The 7,741-nt window shown below is 41.8% G+C and overlaps 1 long non-coding RNA gene across 1 annotated transcript; it reads right to left on the bottom strand.

Annotated features, from left to right (window-relative positions):
- Positions 1–1,916: 1,916 nt before the first annotated feature.
- Positions 1,917–6,928, bottom strand: LOC309518236. The gene is made up of 3 exons (XR_014213395.1): positions 6,045–6,928; positions 2,484–2,674; positions 1,917–2,046 (listed from the first exon to the last, which is right to left on the bottom strand). It is a non-coding gene; the product is annotated as an uncharacterized lncRNA (long non-coding RNA).
- Between the last annotated feature and the right edge of the window lie 813 nt (positions 6,929–7,741).

Below are 7,741 nucleotides of genomic sequence, written 5' to 3'. Positions count from 1 at the left end.
TCCCCCCCATTGTAAACAGTCTAAAGCAAGGACCTGTCAACTAAGGTTGCGGGAAGAATTGTCGTGATTGGATAAATATATAAATGCCACGGATTTAAAGGACTAAGTTAATGTGCTGGAGGACTAGAGTTTACTTTGTTTGGATTAAGTACCACCTTTCTCAAGCCCGGGAGTAACCCGTGTAAAGAGCCTGCTGAGGGTTTACAAGAACTTTTGACAGCTGTCAAATTAGCTGTCAAAGTTGAAAAGCCGAAAGCTGAAATTCTAACTGGTTATATTGTTACAAAATATTGAAAGCAAAGAAAGACTGATACAAATAAATCTGACTTTTGGATCGGAAGGGAAAAGAACACTAAGTAACCAGAATCCCTCTAGAGGGGATTCTTGGACATTACAAGAATGGAACTAGAACAGGGAATTCAGGAAATACAAGCTGGCTTGAAAGAGCTGATCTTTCTCGTGGGAAAGCTGCGTGAGATGAATGAGAAAGGCCATGTTTTGTCTACGAGCCCATCAAACCCGAAGTTAATAGAAAACATACCTACTGAATTGGAAAGGGACTCGATGTTCAAAACACAGGCAGTTGGACAAGAAAAGGAACCAAAGATTGAGGAGGAAAAAACACCTGCCAAACAGGAGGAGCAGAAAGAAGGGATGGCTGAGACGTTACAGAAGACAAAAGTGAGTCGGAGATATGCCAAGAAGAATTCAAATCTGACCAAGGTGAAAGTTGGACTATTTGGGACATATAGACTTAAGAAACAGAGTTGGAGCACCACCTTTAAACAAGTAGGCCTTGCTGGAAGAACCATGGTCAGCATTGGGAAAATACTTCTTTGATCCTGGGTGTTTAACATGAGAGACTTTCGAAGAAACCGGCTGAAAGGGACTGAGAGAGACTTGCGAGCCTCGGACGTAAGATCACCAGGCTAAAAAGATGGACTAATTGGATTTTGGTTAGGGACTGAAACCGGGGAGAGAAGTGTGGGGTCTAGAAGTCCAAAGGGGGTTTGTTTTTCCGTTTTTTCAGTGTAAAAACTATAGGTTTTGTATTATTATAAGAATGGGAAATCCGTGGAGGGGAAATAGTGGCAACCTTAGGAAAGGTATTTTTATAATTCTATTTTTACATCTCTATTTTCTTTCTTTATATAGGGTTAAGGTATATATTTCAAAAACTGCTAAGGTATAACAACGATTTAAGGTTTAAATCTACTACAAAAAAGTATTTTATTAAATTAGGGTTAAGTGATTTTAATAAACTATGTTTAGGACATTAAGGGAAAAACCTGCTTGAACTAACAACTGGAGTTGGAATACAATAAGGGGAGACGTGGGGAAGTCTTGAAAAGAAGTTACTGAAAATGAGTGTTAAAAGGTGGAAATTCTCCTTGTTGTTCTTTTGTGTTTTCTTTTGACTTTCTTAATCTTTCTTTTTTTTCTTCTTCTTTCCTTTTTTTGGTTTTGCTTTGTTATTTGTAACCTTTTGGAAATTTAATAAAGATTATTATAAAAAAAATTAAAATAAGTTTTGAAAGAAGGTGAAGCATTGCTGAATAAGATTTTGTAAATGGGAACACAGAAAAGGGAGATGTGAGGGAGTCAGAAAAGAGGGTCATGGAAATTTTATTCATGAAACTGAACTATTTTTCATGTCTTTTTAATGATTTTTTGTCCTTTGTCTTTTTTTGTATATCTTTTTTCGTTTCTTTTTTCTTTCTTTTTTTTCTTTACTGATTGACGGTGATGGTGTTTTCTCTTTTTTTGGTTGTGTATGTGAATGGTGTTTTATTGTTTAAATTCTTAATAAATATTTTATATATATAAAAAAAGATACGAGAAACAAGGAGAAAGCAGGCTAGAAAGATTTGTCTGTTCGTACCTGTCCATCATCCTAGCTCTAGTGCCCAGTTTCCAACCACAGAGTAGCAGGATGGTCAAAAGGGTTTCCTGAGCCAACCACAATGTGCTTTCCAGTGGCAACCACGCCCATGTGGGGGAAGGCAGCAGGTCTTTTAAGGATGGAAGCTGCTTGCTGGAGGAAGCCTGCAGAACACATGGAAGACCAGATATTTGCATTAGATGTGGCAAAGGTTCCAGAGACTGAGAAGCCTGACATCCAAATGCTGTTATTCCTGCTTGTGACAGGCGCATCTGCAACCACGGCAAACTTCATTTGCAATTGCACGCTGTTCATTGCACAGAGCAAAGGTAATGTAGACACACAGTTCTAGGGCAAATGCAGGGTTCAAGGTGAACTCAGCTTCTTGGTAGCCAAGGAACCTCAAGGTCATTCAGTTCCATCCACTCACCATTCCTTTACAAAATACACCCTATACTAGTCCTCTATTTTTTTAAAAAATAAGCTTCCAAAATTCTTCTAATAACATAGCTATTGAAAAAAGAGCTCTCATTTCCCTTGGCAGAATGCCCTGTCCTGCAGCTTGTATGACAAGTAGCAATTGCTTTGCTTTTGAAAGTACCTTTTTATTGTTCTTCTAATGGCAATATCTTTTCCTCAGCAGGGATCTGATCTCTGAAATACCATGACAAATATCCCCGTCATAATCTCCCTTGAAGACTCCAGCAATTATTCTATTCATGGATTGAATTAACCTTCGTCCTTGGAGCAATTCATCTTCCTGACCCTTAAATCTCTCTGGAGCTCTGTAACCTGTTTAACAAAAGAGGTTATAGCACTGAATTAAACCAGGCTGGTAACAGAAGAGATCCACACACACCCAAACTTTCCAAGTCACACAAGAGGAGCATTTGTACTACTAGGCCCACTGGCAGGATAGTGCTACTTTTTTGTCTCCTCCCCCCGGGCAATTTCCTTGTGTCTGGATGTTGCCCACAAATTGTGCATCTATACAACCTACAACGTTTATATCAATGATTATGGCTTTCTGCAATGGGCTGTGGGAACTGCATGTTGAATCTTCTTTTTATGATCTTTTTCTATTTGGAGGCAGCGATTGCCACCAACCAAGAAGGCTTTAAAAGAGGATTAGACAAATCCATGAAGGAGAGGACAGTCAGTGGCTACTGGCCAAGATGGCTCTTCACGGTTGGGGATAGCAGTGCTTCTGAATATCATTTGCTGGCAGCCAGAGGAGGAGGAGAGAGGCTTTTGCACTCAAAGGCTGTTTGCAGGATTCCCACATTGTTGGCTACTGTGAGAACAGGATGTTGAACTAGATGGACCATTGGCCTGATCCCGCTGAGCTCTTTTTATGTTCTTATGCTCAACAAACACAAGTCTCCAAATGAGCTTCAATAGCCACAAATCCTCATTTTAACCCCTCCCCCTTTCCTATTCCATTAAGCTTTGCTTAATGTAAATATATGCAACAAAGCTAAACCAAACCTTAAGAAATTTAAGACTCAAAGTTTGTATGTTAATTTCTCCGTAAATGCTCTGTACCATACTTCTGGGTATCACTATGATAAGGTTTGCTTCATGTAGATTTCTCCAGTGTGGCATTTTTTGTGTTTATATGGAGGAATCATCCAGTTTCAGGATTTGTTCACAGTTCATAGCTGTATCCTACACACAAACGAATCACGTCCATGATAAGTATGTAAGAGCATGTCAAGAAAGGAGAGGATGTTGAGAATTGCCTGGGTACAGATTCTGCCAAAAGAAGGGAACTGGGGCTATTCAGTGTGAATAAACTAGCATTTATCTACAGTGGAACAAGGTCTAATGTACGGTTAGCAGAAAACTTCTTTCTTTTTTCTTTTGGATTCGATTCTCCTGGAACAATTTGTTGAACCCTATGAGGCTTTGTGGAATGGCGCTGGATTTCTCTGTAGCTGTAATTTTGCAGATCCTGAAGTATTCATCTCTTCTCCCACTGTGCTTTTTGGCTAGCATTGCTCTTTTGTTTCTTTTTTTATTTCTTTGTGCCTTAATTCTCCCTAATCTGGCTAGTTGTTCAGCAGATGCTGGTTCTGCTGCCAATGAAGTAATCTCAGTGGAATGCAGTGAAATGCACAAGGCTGAGGACAGATTTTATAGGCTAAATAACGCTGGAGGCGAATGGAGGTTAAAACTGTTGGTCCTATCCAACTTTTACCTAGAGATGCTTCTCTAACTTTTACCTAACTTCACTAAGTTCTGTACATTTTTACCATAACCCTAAATTATTTCTGTCTCTCCTCCAGCTGACACGAGTAGTAATGGGTGGATGGAGCAGTCTATTTATTGGCTGGGTCTCTTGCCCTGCATGCAGAGACAGGCTCCAGCGGACTCAGCGGATGAGACCAACAGTGAGTCCAGTGGTCAAGAAGGCAGTTTCTGCACAGGATGCAGAGGGAAACGAGGGATAGATGGGGCTCATCAACCTGGAAGGGAGCCCATCAAGGAGAAGGAAAACTCTGGTTCTAAACCTCTGCTGCCTTGCAGCTACACTCATTTATGAAAAAGGCTTCGGGAGTAAACCCCAAGGAAAAATCAGTACCTGCTGCCTTGCAGGACATCTTCGGGAGAAGAAAAAGCTAAGAAGTAAACTCAACAAAAATCCAGAGTGGAGTCCCTAATACTGTTGGATGGCACTCTGTGTGCCTCCTTCCAGCAGCTCCTGCAGCCAAGCTGGTGCCACATGTATTGCTTTCCTTTCCTTTGGACCATGTCTGCGAGAGGGAGAGGGGGATCTTGTTGTCTGTGCAGCCCAGGACTTCAATACGCTCTGCCTAGGCTTGCACCCTAAAGACGTCACTTTGGTGCTGCCAACACAACAAAAACAAAGCAGGAAGTAATAGTCCCACTCTCTTCTGCCTTGGTCAGACCATGCCTGGAATACTGTGTCCAATTCTGGGCACCACAATTTACGGAGCTGGAACGTGTGTAGCTGGAACGTGTGCAGAGCAAGGTAACCAAGATAATGAAGGGTCTGGAAAGCCTTAGGAGGAACGGTTGAGGGAGCTGGGTATGTTTAGTCTGGAAAAGAGGAGACCAAGCTGGAATGTGTGTAGAGGAGACCAACCAAGATGATCAAGGGTCTGGAAACTAAGCCTTATGAGGAGCACTTGAAGGAGCTGGGTATGTTTAGCCTGGAAAAAAGGAGACTGAGAGGAGATATGATAGCCATTTTCAAATATCTCAAGGGCTGTCACATGTAGGACAGAGCAAGCTTGTTTTCCCTGCTCTGAAGGGTAGTATTTGAACCAATGGCTTCAAGTTACCAGAATGGAGATTCCAACTAAACATCAGGAATAGCTTTCTGACAGAAAGAGCTGTTTGAGGTGGAACAGACTCCCATGAGAGGTAGTAGACTCTCCTTCCTTGGAGGTTTTTAAGCAGAGGTTGGATGGCCATCTGTCATGGACGCTTTAGCTGAGATTCCTGAATTTCAGGGGGTTGGACTAGATGACCCTTGGTGTACCTTCCAACTCTAAGATTCTATGATTCTAGGAGGCATCAGTTACAAGTTATAATCTGATTGGCATAAGGTACAAGTGCTACAAGTGCCTTCCTCAGTGGGAGAGATAATTGTATTTCACTGGTCAGCTACTGACTCCCTTAAGCTGTCAATAAAGTGCTGACCCACCACAGTCTGCCTGCTTTAGCGGGTGCTTGGAGCTCAGAGTATCACTCAACAAGTGGACTGAACTTCTGCACCAGGCAAAAAAGAAACGAAACAAACCCTCTTGCACCTATCAAGCTGAAACATTAGGACCATGTATGCATGTGCCAGTGACTCACATAAGACGGACATAATTGAAAACACTCGACACTGATGTTGCCACTCTCCAGGAGACCACACTCACTTCAAGTGGCTGCTTCCAAGAGAAGAACTACACCTTTTTCTGGCAAGTAGGGCATCCAGAAAAACCATGTACTCATAGCATAGGCTTTGCAGTGAGGAACTCCCTTCTGTCTGCAATGCTTAGAATGCTTGCTTTCCCTCTGCTTGTCTTTTTTTTTGCACATAACTTTTATTAATTTTCAATTATTAAAATCCAATGACAACCACATTTTATCAATATCAAATTACAATTCCCATCCAAATATAAATCAGTTATACAGCCAATTATACATTTTGAGTGACTTCCCATGTGCTGGGTGTCCGAGTGCAAAGTTCTTATTTCTTCCTGCTTCTGAGATCTTAGTTAATCCAATTGCATTCAGTCCCGATCTTAGTCCCTTATCAAAAGCTACTGATTTCTTGACTTCCATTTGTGTTGAGATATTTAATAACAAAAGTTTTTCCATAGAAAGAGTTCTGTTTCCTGTGTGAGATGTTTATTTTCTCATTTGTTTATTTGTTGTTCCTATCATGTCTTACACGGCATCTCTGCTTCCGCTTTTCCAGTCTCTCTTCTTCTGTTGAAATTCAAGCTGCGTCATTACTCCATCTTTGTTGTTTATATCTGAGTATGGGAATAATCTGGCATCCTGCCATCCAGGCAAGATTCCAGTTCTCCTTCTCCTCAGATTCTTATCTCTAACGATCTGGGGTCTCACCAGAGCTACTGCAGATCAAAGACCACAGTCCAAATTACCATCAGATGGAAGTTAGATGCTTTAAATCATTCCAATGTTCTCACACAGTTCTATTTTCATTTTAATCCATAAATATAATTCTGTTGTCTTTTTCTCTTTTTGCTCTTTATCAGTTGTTATTGTTTAGGGGGAGGTTTGCCAAATCATTTATATAGCAAATATTGTATTAATAAAAAAGGGTAAAGGCTCCCCTTCCCCCTGACATACCATATTCTTCAACGAAGGAGATCTTCATTCCAGTTTGAAACGTTGCAACCCAGTAGCTGATTCTCTTGGCAGTTTGTAATCTTATCCCCCTTCATCCTGCACACATCTGTAAACTGGAGCCAATTTCATGCAAATATACAGAAGAACCTCTGCTCTTAACGGCTGCATTACTGGTGTTACGCTTTTCCACTCAGTGTCTCCTGTCTCTCAGATTCCATGCTGGAGTGAGAACTGGTTATCAAGTGACGCTCACTCCCCCCGGCCCTGGGGGGAGCTTACAAGGACAATTACTCCCAAATCATCCTTGTTTTCCTCCGCAAATGATCTCCGCTAGCGTGGGAACGGCATCCATTTAAGGCAGGAAGTACTGGAAGTCGCTTTCCCTCTGCTTCTCAACCACCTCCTGTCCAGTTAACATCTTAGAATCATAGAATCATAGAATCGTAGAGTTGGAAGAGACCACAAGGGCCATCGAGTCCAACCCCCTGCCAAGCAGGAAACACCATCAGAGCACTCCTGACATATGGTTGTCAAGCCTCTGCTTAAAGACCTCCAAAGTAGGAGACTCCACCACACTCCTTGGCAGCAAATTCCACTGTCGAACAGCTCTTACTGTCAGGAAGTTCTTCCTAATGTTTAGGTGGAATCTTCTTTCTTGTAGTTTGGATCCATTGCTCCGTGTCCGCTTCTCTGGAGCAGTAGAAAACAACCTTTCTCCCTCCTCTATGTGACATCCTTTTATATATTTGAACATGGCTATCATATCACCCCTTAACCTCCTCTTCTCCAGGCTAAACATGCCCAGCTCCCTTAGCCGTTCCTCATAAGGCATCGTTTCCAGGCCTTTGACCATTTTGGTTGCCCTCTTCTGGACACGTTCCAGTTTGTCAGTGTCCTTCTTGAATTGTGGTGCCCAGAACTGGACACAGTACTCCAGGTGTGGTCTGACCAGAGCAGAATACAGTGGCACTATTACTTCCCTTGATCTAGATGCTATACTCCTATTGATGCAGCCCAGAATTG

The sequence above is a fragment of the Podarcis vaucheri genome (genome assembly GCF_965113315.1).
Source record: "Podarcis vaucheri genome assembly, chromosome: 14".
NCBI classification, from domain to species: Eukaryota; Metazoa; Chordata; class Lepidosauria; order Squamata; family Lacertidae; genus Podarcis; species Podarcis vaucheri.
The sequence above is the reverse complement of the archived record's forward strand: the minus strand, read 5'-3'. Positions and strand labels throughout refer to the sequence as shown.